Genomic DNA, 15,642 nt, shown 5'->3' on the forward strand with positions numbered 1-15,642 from the left:
TAGAAGTTTCCTCTTCCGCTAAATAGATTCCACGTAAAATATGTTGGTAATCCTATAACTTGTCTTCCTCAATGCGTTGCACTAGGTGAATCTCGAAGTAACCAAAATTATGAACATGTCGATCATTGGCGACCTCAAAATTTTGAACAATGTCTGACCACTGAAACAATTTCTGACGAATCAGTTCTCTTATACCATTCAGGTACTAGTGGTTAAAGATCTAGTGACGTAACGGATGCAACTGTTCTTTACGTTTGACTTGTATTTTGACCAGCTCTCGGTAAATGCGTTCTCTCAACTCCACAGGCAAAGCACGAATGTTCTCTTGTAAAGTATCCATAAACAGATTATGGTAAGTTTCTTCAATGTCTCGGTCCCACTAAGGGTAAGTAATGACAATTCGGTGACCATCGAGCATGTTCTACGTAGGCCGAATCTTGTGGTTCCCAGTGGTGAAGTGACACACCGCAACTGAAGCACTTGACTTTATCTCCTTCGCCCAAGTAGAACAATCCGGCTCTGGCTAATTCTTCGGGGGCCGGTCCTCCCAGATACTTAGGCCATTTTCCTTTGAACGATTGAAGACGATTTTCCAAGTCGCAGTATTCCGACAAACGCACAGGAAACGAATATTCGTCTTTCACAGGTTCATTTCGATGAGGGTTGGGTGACATGGACAGGAGTTTGCTCAGGGCTGGATGACATCCGTAGGGAGGTAGACGTGAAGGTGAACATCCACCTTTAAAACGAAACCCAGTAAAATGTCCAAGAGGACGAGCGGCATCGCTTTCGCATCCCTCGGGTTTGACACGCACAGCATCACTTTCCATGATTGAGGTAGTGAGAACAAAGTTCCCATGATGCTTTACGGCATCGCTAAGGTCACAGCGTACAGCATCGTTCCCATCGCAAGGCTCAGAATCGCATTCCACTTCAGAAGTCCCACACTTGAAGTGTACCTGTCTGAACCTGTTTTGTGTTTCTCTGAAAGTATTCATCTTGTTCGCTTGGTCTTGGTAGTGACAATGAACTATCGATCTTGGCCATAGCCCCTTTTTATACTAGTCGCAATGCAGTCTCAAGCTTGTACATCGTTCCTTTTTTATGTCTTGTTTTGGAAGGTACCGTTTCTAAGGTACAGTCATCATTGTACCGTAATGTCATGGGTGGAAAGGCTATAGAGGTGGCGCTATACAGTTTCGCATTTTGCATAGGGTTAGGATTTAAAAGAAAAAGAATGTCCCCGGCTTTCCTCACTGGTTATACTGGCTATTTAAAAAAGACTTTGTATATCTTAGGTATAATGCAAAGAACCTTTAATTCCCTTTATTTTGGTGTATGATTGATGGGTGTACTATGGGTTATAGAGTATACAGCTTGGCCTTACTTCAAATGTGCACCTTTCAAAAAAGTACTAGCTCTACTTGGTCATTTTCACTTCCTGAACTTCAGAGGTAAGATGTATAAAAAAGAGCCGATAACTTTTTTACATTTTACATATTTGGTAATTCATTCATTGCACTTTCAGAAGCTAGTATTGTCTAGTCTGGCAAAATTCATTTTCCCTATTTTAATAGCTGCTAAGTATAGTGTACTTTAGACTAATTCAGACTGATTTTTTAACACAAGGGAGCAGTCATTTTAGTTAGCAGTGTGCTTAAATCATGTAAAATTTCCAAAAGTACAGTATCCAAAAGAAATATCATCCACATTGCATTAATGTAGCATAGAAGTATGCAAACATTCTCTCCAGTGTGCATGTTTTAAATGCGAACTACTTCACCTTACATACGTCACTCTCTCAAAGGTACATATTATCTGGTGAGCGCCACCAGAAAGGTAAGGGCAGTGCGAAGACCATCGAGTATGTTCCAGAATAGCTGAATCTTTATAGATACATAGATCCATTCATAACTTCAGTCCGCAAGCGAAACACTGTACTTCGTATCCCAATCCTGACTCAGGTCCCAAGTAGACAAATCCTGTTCTAGCTAAAACATGCGAAGAAGGTAATCCTTTCCTATCCGTAGGCCATGCTTGAAACGTGTCCAATCGACGGGCACAATCACAATAGTCAGGCAAGAAAACCGGAAAATGGTAGGGTTTGAACTTGGAGTTCTCATCGGGTTTCTCACTCGATTCTTGCTGTGGCGAAGTCATCCTTCTGGTGGGTGGCTATCCTCTTACAACCAATGTTTTATACCAACATGTCCATACGGCAAATTAAAGTGGTTGGGCAGTCGCACTCGCTTCTGGTACACGATTTGATAGACTTTTTCCAAGGGTCGACTGACGATGTGGTGAGTGGGTAAACGTACAATCTTGTTGGCTTGATAGGTGGTCACTTTAAAGTGTTCATCCTCTCCAGATTGCAAGGCTTCTTTCAATACCCCAAAGTTGACCACACGACTGGTACGATAATTCAGAGTCAATCCTTTCACTTTACACGTCGTGTGCACTTCTCCTTGTGGGTCCCGGTATTCGTAGCCGTAATTTTTGGGACCACCACTGACGAAACTTAGAATCTTGTCGTCGGGATGCTCGTCTGTCCAGGCTCCTAAACGGTCTCCTTCGATGTCAGGGTGCTGTTGACTCGGGTGATGGATGTAAATGCAACTGTCCGTGTCAAAGTACAGGACGCGTTCCCCTAACAGTTCTAAAGCTTCGTACAATTTTAAGCGAGCATGAGCTGTCACGCAAGCCGCAATGATGACATTTCCAAATTCGTCGTCTTGTACAAAGTCCAGATCTTCTTCGTAATTGACCAAGATCAAATCCTCGCGAACGACGTCCACGTGTTTCATGTATTTGGTTTTGTCGTGAATCATCTGACAGTAGCGGGAAGGTTCTGTCAAATACTCCGTCTTGGGTAAACACTGTCGTTGTGCCATTTTACCCCACAAGCAATTTAACATCACTTTGGCAAACGATCGCCTGCCTTCGTTTTTCTCGATGTGATCTAAAGAGATGCCTTCTTGTTCCCGGTATTTCTCTTTGAATGTCTTTTGGTCTTCGGGAGTGTGACACCAGGAAGGAAAGCCACTGGCTTCTTGCTTCAGTTTCAAAAAGGCATCTACGTAGTCGGCGAAAATGCCTTTCTGCGTGGGGTCACCCTTGTGGTATTGTTGTGTTTTGGGAAAGTGACAAATTTCGTACACTTCTAACAGTTGGTATCCCATGTCCAGAGCTTTGAACAATTCTACGCTAACCCACGTCCCCGTCAAGGCTCGTTCTTCCTGGGTGTGCTGACAAGGCTGATCTTGGTTGCACGTTTCGGCACAAGTACGGCACAATGGAAACATCAGTTTGCCTTGGCAATGGTAAGGTAAGACGGGATGGTACAAGTCCTTGGGAGGCAAAACTTTGCACTTGATCAGACCTTCGTATTGTCGAATGTTTTTCAGGTCGATGTGTTTCGTGAACAATTGTGGGTGTCCTGCAGGAAAGCGACAATATTTGCACACGTAGGGATACAGCGAACACACGTCCAAGTATTTGATTTCTTCTCCTTTCTCTTCGTCGGCTTGGTACAGCAAACAGGTGGCATTGGTCCTTCCTCCGTACAAACTATCCCTTGCGTTCAGGGGGTCCATGAACTCGTAACTTTCCACGAGGCGTTTAAACTCGGGACCGGTTTTCAAACGGTGATCGTATTCGTGTTCCCACATTTCCACCACTTGGTATCCTTCCTGTTCTAACTTTAGGCGTCGCTGACAAGTGGCCTGGTACAAGTCTTCCATGGTTCGTTGTAAAAACTGATTTTTAGTGCCACGGTCAAGATAACAGACGGGACATCCGTGAAATAAGCAACCGTTAAACTCGTACACGATCTTCGGGTTTTCTAAGTCCCAGCCATCTACCGAATGCGTTCCGATGGTCTTTTCGCCCCCTCCGTTGCGGGCATGCTAAATCCACTTGTCTTCCTTGTCGCACAAGTAATGTAACCAGCGTAGGGCTTTGACCGAGTATTGACGTTTGACATAGTTGGTTGTTTGAGGACTGATGACAGCTACGGTGTTTTCAGGCATGAATCGTTGCCGGTACACTAAGGAACACGCTTTGGCAATGGTGCAAGCTTCTTTCAAAGGATCGACCCCTCCGTGTTCCATGAACAGTTCTCGAAATTTTCCACAGCAACGTCGTAAAATGTCCACGTCGGAACGACAATACTTTAGCATTTCTTCCTGAAAGTCGAATGGGTCCGAGGCGTGAGCCTGGTACCAAGCGTAGAAAGCTTCTCGTTGTTCGGTACACATGTTGTCGGGGTCGTAATAGTGAGCCTCAGGTAAATGGGGTAGAACAGCGTGTTGATTGGCTTCCGTATTGAAAAAGTGTGGAAAGTACCCTTTAGCCATTTCTGTCATTCCAAACGTTTTAGGCATTCGATTCAAAGGCATGGCTAAGTAGCTCATCGAATCTTTAAACTGCACTTGTCCCACTTGCATGAAAATGATTTTGGCTCCGTTCAAAGTGACCTTAGGACGTTCGGTGCCTTGTTCCGTATAGTATCTCAAAAGAAACTGTCCATCGTATCCGGAGAAATTGTGAGCCATCACTGTGGCATGGCGATGACAATCTCCGTAACGTTCGATGTCCTCTTTTCTCCATGTCTTGTCGATGGGGTCTAAGACCCATTGGGCAAAATCGGCTAGCGTGTTCGGTCCCCGAAAGATGTTTTCACGCCCTCCGGGAATCTTGCTGCAGTGAGGGCAATGGCTGAAGATAGGTTCTTGAATGCACTTCTCGCACGCTCGATGAGCCACGCAGAAATTAGGAATGTGAATGCCGGTCTCTTGCATGCATTCGAAATCGAAAAAGATGAAATTGCCTTTCTTCTTGTGTCCATCCTCTTTCTCTGGTGGGGATTGGCAGTTTTGCACGTAGCATTGGTGTTCCAAGTCCACGATGTGGTGACAAATGTGACATTTTTTCTTTCCTGAACATACGTGTGCCTTGGCATTATTGGTACGTATGCCTTGTCCACACGTAGGGCACAATCTGAGGAGTTGACAGGCACATTTCTGCTGTGAACCTTGCGTCTTCAGATGTTGTTGGTAACAGGCAGGGCTGACAAACGTGCGCAGAAAAGCAGAACAATGCAATGGTTTTTGCCCTTCGCTCAGACAGGGTGAAGAGGCCAAACATCCTGAGCATTTCGATCCGCAATGTTTGTGTTGCTCTCGATTTTTATAACCATGGTCACATTTCTCACAGTAATAACTGTATCCCAGGAATGCAGTGATACTGGTAATGGTATCGAAATGATCATCTGTGATAATAGACATGAATGTATTTTCCATCCTTAAAGTCTTTCCCTCGAAACAACAGAGGTCCGCGCACTTCTTGAGGGTGCACTTTCAAGGTGTAGAATGGAGCTAGGACATCTTGCAATTTTTGCATTTCAGGAATGACGCAGGGTGTGTCTTTGGACAGGCCGGCTTGTTGCAACAGGAGTTCTGCTTCACTTCTTTGTTTGGCTCGGTTCGATTTTCGAATGTTCTCCCAGTCTCTTTTCCATTCTGCCGTGTCGTTCTTGTCGGCATAGGTTCGTCCCACCACGATGGCTCGGGCTAAACACATCTTTTCTTGAGAATTGTGAATTTAGACGAGACTCTTTTTGGTGCTGCGAAGGTCGTTCACCAATAACACCTTATTGTGTTGTCCGGTCCCTTGAGGAGGAGAGACGTGGGTCATGTCCAGTGTGGCTTTTCCATCGGTGATGTCAAACTGGTCATTGGATTGTTGCACGTGTTGAATCTTGTCCATGACTTTGGAAGCGGTCAATTCTGCAGGGGTGCTAAACTCGATCCAAACAGGGGATTTCAAACCGTCGTGTTGTATGGAAAGTCTCAAGCGATCGTCTTCTTTGGGTTGACATTGTCGCTTGAGTGTGGTGAGCAAAGAATCCCACACCCCAGTGATGAACCCTTCTGCTTTCTCTAACGGTACTTCGGACTTGAAATCTTTAAACTTCACCGTGTATTTGTAAGCAGTGGTTCTAAATTTTCTAGAGGAGCGCTTTTCGGTCTCTCGAATGGAATAGTATTTTTCAGGGTTGACTAAGGGTGGCGAACTTTGTTTAGAGGGTCTGGATTCTGGTTCACTCATGTCCTCTTCAAAATCACTGGCATGAATTTGTGCCAAGACTTCAGCCCTGGTACGAGGCGATAGATCACGTTTCTGCCTCTTACTTTCTTCTTCTTTCTTCTCAAATGAATTGGATCGTTTCATCTTGAGTGCAAAACGTCAAATGACTCAAGTTTAAACACCATAGACTAATTTATAGTCATGGCAGACTAGCGTATATAAAAGGGTGTGTGTCTTGCCCTTTCACTATTCATTTCACTCTCAAACCGAGCACAACGATGGAAGAGACTAGCCAAATCGAACGTTTCATCAGAGCTTTGCGAGGGGTCATTAGAAAATTCTCTTCAGACCAGCCGACGGTCTACTCTCCTTCCTTTCGAGATAAAAGTCAAGATACTTGCTATATCTGTCAAAAGAAAGGGCATTGGTCTTCAGAGTGTCCAGACCGTCAAAAAACAAAAAACAGGGGCTAGAAAAGACAAAAGTCAAGATACCTGTTATTATTGTCAAGAAAAAGGACATTGGTCTCCAGATTGCCCAAAAAAGAAACAAGAGGAGTCAGAAGAAGAGAGGGATTCTTCAGAGGAAGAGGAGGAAGATAGCAGACAGGTGAAGAAAAAGAAACAGGAGAAGAAAAGAAGAAGAGAAGAAAGTGAGGAGGAAGAGAAGGAAAAGACTGTGACGGTGAAGAAATTTAAAAAACAGAGAGACTAAACAGTGAGACAGAAGAAGTGAATGTACTTTAAAAAGTGCTCTGTTGTGAATTATGAATTGGATTGTAACTATTGATAAAAGAATAAATTAGGTATAAAAAAGGTAAGTGTCTTTGAGTTTTGATTTTAAATAAGAAGCTACACTCACGCACTCATATAGACGTACTATAGGGGTAAAATGTTGTTTTTTTTAATTATTGGCAATTGAAAGTGTATCTCTTTTCGAGAGACGTGGGTGGCCCTGAAAAGGGCCTTTTTTGGTGTAGGGGTGAGTTTAAGCAATCAACTTTAACTGCCTTAAGCCTTTGCCACGGCCAAGGCCTACTTCTGGACTGCGTACTGTTGATGATGATTTGGTTGAAATCACTAAGGGTGGTACGGTAGGCTTAGTCACAGGGTTAACGTGTTTAGCTCGGGAAGGTCGTATTCTCTTCGGTCGTGATAAAGAAGTCTGATACATTTGTTTCAGACTTCTTAACTCCGCTAAAATGTCCAACAGTACCGTGACCGTTTGATTTTCACCCTCTTGTTTCTTTGCTGCTACTTCTTCTTGTTGTTTTTTTCTTACCTCTTCTTCTTGCTGCTGTTGCTGTAGGAGAAAAGCTTGTTCCGCTTCCTTTTGTCGTTGTATAAATTTCTCCAATTCTTCTTTCTGTCTCTGTCTAAAATTCTCCACTTGCGGTAATGAAGAAGGTGACGAAGGTTCCGGAACAAATTCTTGCGAGGTAAGAAAATCCACAAAATCCCAATTTACCTCTTCTGAAAGTAAGTCCGGGTTCCCTTGGGTGGTCTCCACTGCTGGTGCACCCCAATGGATCGTTTTCTGAGTTTCCGTCATGATGAATCACTGTCGCATAGATTGACTGCACACAAGCGCTAGCGAATCTATATAGACCACGTGACGTCACAGACTGCTCTCTTCGGATTGGATGCCGGCTGACTGAATTTTGTTACGCATGTTTGGATTGGTCAACAAACTCAATCCGTTTCAATCCTACCTCTACCTATAAATAAGCGCAGTTCACTGCATTGATTCACCTGTTCTCGTTGCCTCAAGATGTGGACTGACGTTAAATCTTCCACCCTTGTTTCTTCAATGATGTTTAGGACGGACATGCTAATGTATGTCCGATCCAAGTGGACAGTTGTCCACAAGTCAGACACCAGTCTGTGGATACGAAGAGTGTATGTGGAAAGACAAGGATGCCTCAAGAGGACTCTGATTTATGGCCCTTCAGTAAGACGCAGCTTGAGGAGAAGAAGATGCCGCAGATGCCCTTTATGTTAAGGACATATTAACATAAACCCAAAGGCCCTTTTCAGGGCCACCCACATCTCTCGAAAAGAGATTAACTTTCAATTGCCTACCCCATTTTTTATTTTTTTTATTTTTAAAAAAAAAAAAACAAAACAAATCCCATGTTCAATTCCCCTTGTCCCTAGAATTGCTTTTTTCTCCCATGTTAAATTTCCCTCGTCCCTAGACTGACCCAAAATAGATTCCCATGTTAATTCCCATTGTCCCCAAAGTGCCGGGCCAGTTTTCCCCATGTTAAATTTACATAGTCCCCAAAGTGCCGGGACCCTGTTTTTAATGGTAAGTCCCATTGTCCCTAATGTGCCCCCCTTCACTACTACAAAAATCAGGTGAGGTATATTTTAAATTACATTTGTCATGTGCTGGACCGCGATACCTACCAATAATATGACAGCGATCTTTCACACGATCTTGAGGCGCAAGTGCAAGCGTAAACTCCCGCTCAGAAATATGAAATATTTCTGCTGCAGTATAAATCAGTTTCTTGTTTTATTGTCAGCGGTTTCATCGCTAATGTCTTAGCGAGGAGCATCAGAATGAAATTAATTTCGCTAATAATATTTTTCAGAAGGCAAACAGCAGAATCCGCTCCACAAAAGAAAATTGTATTGAATTTGATAAACGTTTATCAACAGCACAGACAACTTTATATTTGTTGTTAGCTCGAGTTCGATCTAGAAATGTATAATATTTCCTGTCGTCGAGGTTAAATTTGCCAATGAACCAGGTATAATATCTCAAGACGAGCAAGTTTATGTAGCAGCAAAATCCCAGTACAATGTGAGATATCATCTTGCCAAAAAGATTTAAAAAGTTAATTTTACTGTCTCTGAGCATCAGATATTCTGGGAGATGTTCAAGCCGTTTATGAATCGTGGACAGCTACGAGTTTATGGTCGTAAAAGAATATAAAATTTGATTTTCTGTTTGTTAAGATTTTTAACCTGATGGGAGAGTGCGAGCACTCCGCTCTAACAACAACGCGAAGACAACATTTAATATCATTGTGTAGACCAATAAAATGTAGGTCCGTTCTTTTGAAATAAGAAAAGATTTATTGTGACTGGATTGCTAGCGATTTAATCAAAGATTTTTTTTGTTCCACTAGTTAGTATCCAACTATTACAACTGTCACTATAACCTCTCCATTTAACCAAACTTTGCCTATATGTTCTTGCTATTACTCGCTCGATGTCTAATATATCATGCTCTGTCCGCTGCAACTCCTGTTCGGAAAAACTTCCAATAATTTATTCTCCTGGATTGTTAGCATCAAGGTAGAGCGGGTTCCAAGGTCCAGTGTACTTATGATGTGGCAATTTCAATCCTTTGCTGGGTTTAGACAATCTGCCAATTACCGCTCCGGTGGCCTAGTGGTTGGAGCGTCCGCCTCGGATGCGGGAGGTCGTGGGTTCGATCCCAGGTCGAGTCATATCAAAGACTTACAAAAATGGTACTAACAGCTGCCTCGCTTGGCGCTCAGCATTAAGAGGTTAGTGTTAGGATTGGTCGGCCTGGTGTCAGGATAATGTGACTGGGTGGGACATCATGCTAAATGTCTGCGGCATGATTCCCCAGTGCTAGACATCACTATAAACTGTCACACTGCAGACATCGTAGCGATACGACTAAAAAATTGTTAAAGCTACGTTAAAAATCCAAATCACACACACACACACACACACACACACACACACAATCTGCCAATTAACTTGTGAATATCTAACCCGGATCCGATTACAGCTCGCTGATTACCACACTGACAATAACTTATTATTTTATCCTGCTCTATACACAGATCGTAGTCAGCTTTACATTTGGATGAAATGCTCTGCATTTTTATTATATATTAATCATCGACTAAAATAACATTAGTACTTCTTTGCATTCCATGATCTCCACCTATTAAGTCGCTCAGTTTAGCTTGTTTATGAGACATGCTCTTTTTCTTCCACAGGTAGCACAAACACTTTTCAGCAATAGTCTGTTATATTTAGTTGTTTCCAAAGTTTCATGCATTTGTGTTTTCTGTTTTACATCTCCACTCGAGGCAATACGTAGTCTTTTTTTATATTTGCTTGTTAAAAAAAAAATTGCAATTTTGTAGATTTCCAAGCTTGGTGTAGGTGTAAACTGCGATATAAATTGTAGAAAATCACCGACGGACGCTTGCGTCCTGGATGCTTACATCCGGGACATTTGTTTGATAAACATAACACAGGAATATCCACAAGCTGCCGTTCTAACTGGCTGAAGTTGATTACATTGCACTTATTCGACGATAGCACGTACTGTTTGATAACATCACTCGGAGGTAGACCAAACAAATCAAAGTAGTTGTTGTAAAACGCTACCTAGTGTGTGCCAAATCCATTGTTAAAATTTTGAATATTTATAACACAACTTTGATTTGTCAGCAGAGAGCGAAGTTCTCCGGGTTGTGATGATAACTCATCTTTTGTAAATAATCTAATAAATCCGTTGATAACTTTCAGTTGATCTAGAATCTCAAAGTTGTTTAGCGGAGCCACCTCCTGGTACCGGGTAGCATCAGGTCTTTCACAAGTGCTATCCGTAGTAGATTCTGAAGTAGACTTCTCGCTATTTCTGTTAGCAACGGCCCTATGAATCAGCCTTGTTTTGTCGTTGACCGCGCTGCGGTTCTGTTTTTTTTTTTTTATATATATATATACTTATTTTACGTTTCTTTGCTGTGTTACGTTTCCGAATAATTCGTGTTTCACTCTGCCTTTGACTTTATCAGCAAGCTTTTGTCCTACTGCAGTGCCCGCTGCAGATGCAGGTCATCTGGCAAAAGCTTTTGATTCGTCTAAGGCGATAGGTGCTACTTTAGTTGCAATTCTAGGTACATTTTCAATTATTTTATATAACATATTTCCGAAGAAACCTCCTACGATTTTTCTATGATACATTTTTCGTTGTTTCATTTTGTTATACACAACTAGTTGATGGACCTCAAGTGCAGATAATGTTACGATTTCATTAGTAAGATTGATCTGTAGCACTGATTGATCAGTCAGCGTTATCGTGATTGAAGATATTTGATTTTCAGTGTTTATTGGATAGAAGATTATTTGCTGTAGAGTTACCTGCATCAGCGAAGCTGGTGAACATCAGGAGAAAATAAATGGTTTATCCTTGCTTACCTAGTGCTGAATACGATCCGCTGCCAATCAAAGTTTACTAAAATTGTATTTACATCTGTGACGTTGACAGGTGATTCAGTGTCATGCGCAATTGTTGCAGCTGTTGCAGATCCGTACTGTTGTTTATTGAATCCGAGTAATGATCATCCGATTGTATCTTGTTTACTGAGATCGATGTGCAAGTCGTTTTTTAGTGTTATTCTTCATCGTAATGTGTTATAGTTTGGAATGGGCTCAAAATTGCCTGATGAAATACCGCTGATGCCAGCGATTATATTTTATTATTTTGTTTAAATCTGTAACGTTGTAAACGTCTTGTGGTATCTTGGCAGATATCCAAGCCGGTTGAAATGTAAAATCGTCCTTCACGTTAGTTTTTATATTTGCCATGGCATGCCAAGCAGTAGCTGCAACTAAACCTATTTCATATTACGAACCCGAGTCTAGCTCGATTGGTGGATTATAAGTAACAGAAATGTTTGCGCTGTCCGACGTAGTCCGACATGAATCAAGTAGTAATGCAGTTGATAACATTCTTTTTTTATCTGATAGATAAAACTTGGAGTGTTTATTAATCCGTTTAACCATAGTACTAAATTTATTCCGTGCGTTAAAATCTAACTCCATCACAAATTCCTTGAGCAGCTTCAAGATAAAGATTAGCAATAGTACTATACTGTATTTCATTATAAGCTTCCTTGGCATCATCAATTGTTTTGGCCTTATATAAAATATTCTTAAAATGATCAGCATCTTCTATTTGTTTTAGATCGTTTTCAAGCTCGTTAGTTTTATCAAGTTTCTAATCTTCTACTTTGCTGAGATCAGAGAATTTATTTTTGTTAAATTTTAACTCAAATATGTTGTATTCAACATATTTTATTGCATCATAAATATTATCCTCGTAACTTTTGATCTGCTGTTTTTCTTCCTCTTCTTTCTGCTCTTGCATATTATTTCTATACTTTTCTTCCTGAGCTTGAGCTAAACGCTCTTGCCCTTTAATTTTTTGTAACAACTCGGCTTGTCGTGCGGCTGTATCTCCTACTTCTTTAATTTTCTTCCGTCCTTCTTCAACGATAAGTGATCCTTTCTCCAATATGTTTTTGCGATCTTCTGGTGATGAATCAGAAATATCTGGTTTTTTGCCAAGTACAGCTTCAGTTCTATGTTTAAAAAGTCTAGTAGTGTCTTCTGCTGCTTGTTGTTGCCAGAGACGTTCTTGCTCAACTTTTTTCTTAAATGCTTCTCTTGTTGCAAATAAATTTCTTTAGAACCTCTATTCGTTTTGCGCCCATTTTTATAAGTATATGTTAGATTAATTTTCACAATCTAAAAACTAATCTATTCCACCTCTAAACAAGTAATTTATTTCGATCTCATGCCAGTTAATAAAATAAAAAGAAATGGAGCCTGTTGGCCAGTTGTGTTATGATAAAGTTCTGCAAATTTATATTTTAATACATCTCCGCACTGCTCTCGCGATATATTTGGACGTCAACGTTGTTGAATCCAGCGAATAATACAAAATAACATGTATTTCGCCTGATAAATCGTTCGATGTTATAGAAACCCTGTGCTAGATAAACTGCATTGCATTTTCTGTTGAGAGACAATGAAAAATATCTTATCCATTTCGCTGTTGCTGAGTGGGATGTCATCAAGCACAATTATTGTATGCTCGTCAGAATCTAGCTTGGCAACTAGAATTAGATCTTCAGGTTGTTTATAGATAAAAAAAAATATATCACCAGCACCATGTTCATTTTTTTAGTTTTTCGTTATACTCACTAAGCAGCTAGTATTTGTCCTGCTGTGGATTTAAAGTGTAAATATATACCCTATCATAGCTGAAGATGTCGTTAAGTAACAGATTCATCAGCAGGTTAGTTTTGCCTGATCCAGTTCGTCCCACTATAATGACAATCCGGTAATCGTGGTTGTGTTGATGTTTCATTAATCGCTCTGTGTCAAAGTTAATTATGCTCATTCTATATCAGGTATTTACACAATTTTATCAGGCGGTCAAAGTTAAATTTTATCGCGCGGTAATAAGAATGAGCTATTACACAAAATTTCGTACGTTAATCGAAAGCTCAACAGAAGAAAAAATACTACAACCACTACAACTGGCACAGATTTAACGAATTATCTATATAAAAAAATCTGGAGATAAAATTACAGGTAATTTAAGTATGTAAGGTCAGCTAGTGCTAGACCTTGAAACAACATATCCACCTATGAATGTAGATAACACACAAGCTGTAAGCTACTCTCATCTAAAGACGATCGATAATAGTAAGTTATGGCTGACAGGTGAAACATTGACTGGATCGATAAACATGGCAGGTACTAAAATAAGAAATCTAGAAACGAAATACCCACCTACTGACATAAATAATACACAAGCAGTAAATTATGCACAGCTTAACGCGGTCGATAATAACAAGTTGTCACTAGCTGGTGGAACAATGGCTGGAAATATAGATATGGGCGGAAAATTAATATTCAGTACTCGACTCGGTAACAAATCGATGACCAATAACGATTTTGTAACAAATGTACAGTTTGTCAAAGACAACTTTGTGATAAAATCCAGTGATACAATGACTGGCGCGTTAGATATGGGCAAAAACAAAATCATATCGTCGTAGAATGCAATTACCGCTTCGGATCTTACAAATAAACAGTAGGTGAGAGCTGAGATAAATGCAGCATCAGCCAATACAATTAATGCTGCAGATGCCGCCGATCTTTAAAAAATAGGAGACACAATTACAGGTGGGATCGATATGGTTGCCAATAAGATAACTTTTATGTATATGCTCTGTTACTACCTCCGATCAAAATGTTGCCAAATCGCTTGCGATTAGTGGTAGTACAAAACAGCTAAAAATAGTGGCGGTTACATCCCACATATCGCTGATGCTGTTAATAAATGCATCTGCATCAACACAATAATCTGGAAATTATCTAAATTTTTTGTTTATGTTTAACAATGCAATATCTAAAACAGAGTGGACCGCAGGCGGAGAAAAATCAAACTTTTGGATAAAAATACAGTGTCCAGCAGCCGTATCAATATGGAAATTTCGAATACGAGGTCTAATAAATGTTGATCTCGAAAGAATTTATAACTGGAGATACGACGGATTGAGTGTGTGTGTGTGGTTTGGATTTTTAACGTACCTTTAACAATTTTGCAGTCATATCGCTACGATGTCTGCAGTGTGACAGTTTATAGTGATGTCTAGCATTAGGGTATCATGCTGATACCAGGCCGACCAGTCCTAACACTAACCTCTTAATGCTGAGTGCCAAGCGAGGCAGCTGTTAGTACCATTTTTTTAAGTCTTTGGTATGACTCGGCCGGGGATCGAACCCACAACCTCCTGCATCCGAGGCGGACGCTCTAACCACTAGGATACTGGAGTGGTTAAAGACAGATTGAATGATGATTCAAAATGGACTACACTGTATATGACATCGGACGTTTATGTTAATGCACCTCAGCAATTTAAACTTGATCATGCAGTAACCACAAACAAATACTCGTATTTCCAGATTTATGCTGCACTAAACGCAATATCAGAAACTGAGCATAGGATTAAGTCATATTATAATGTGGAACGAGACATATTTTATCAGGAGCTTGACGATATTACAACTGTAGAACCTAGTATTGATGAAGATTATGACGCGCATTATAGTTCTAAAACAATTACGTTAAAAAAAAGCTGGAAAGTTAATGACAGATCTAAAATACAGAATTATCAAAGTGTTGATTGCTAAATACCTAAACCTACCCGTCAATGACATAAATATAAAAGAAGCAGATATTAGAGGTCTTTTGAGTTTTGCAACAGCATATGCAATTCTCAGGCAATATCTAGTACTTAAAAATTTTAAGCTGGGATAGTTATATTATGCTGTTAGTTATATAGATGAAACAGAAGATATTTATCGTGACATAGTCAATGATATTACTGAAATACCAACAAATTTTGATCCTCCATTTTCATCTTCAGATCCTAAAGTTTTAATAAATAGCAATATAATAATATCTCATCAAGTATACGACAAGTATTCAATATGCAGGAACATTACAAAACCACCTCTACTAGGAAAAGGAACTATACATCAAGTTTTGCTTTTGATCCTACCTTTGTATAAAAAAAAAGAAGACTATACACTAACATAAACGTGTATTGTTGGTGTTTAACCTTGTTGTGAGAAATATAAGTACTACAACCAGTCCAAAGCAGTATGAGGTACAAATGGCATCCAGGACAGCGAATTGATTGTAACTGAGGTAGATGAAATCTCGGCCAGAATATCTGAAGAATTCAGATGGCAT

The sequence above is a fragment of the Sinohyriopsis cumingii genome, chromosome 1 (genome assembly GCF_028554795.1).
Source record: "Sinohyriopsis cumingii isolate HCF-2022 chromosome 1, ASM2855479v2, whole genome shotgun sequence".
NCBI classification, from domain to species: Eukaryota; Metazoa; Mollusca; class Bivalvia; order Unionida; family Unionidae; genus Sinohyriopsis; species Sinohyriopsis cumingii.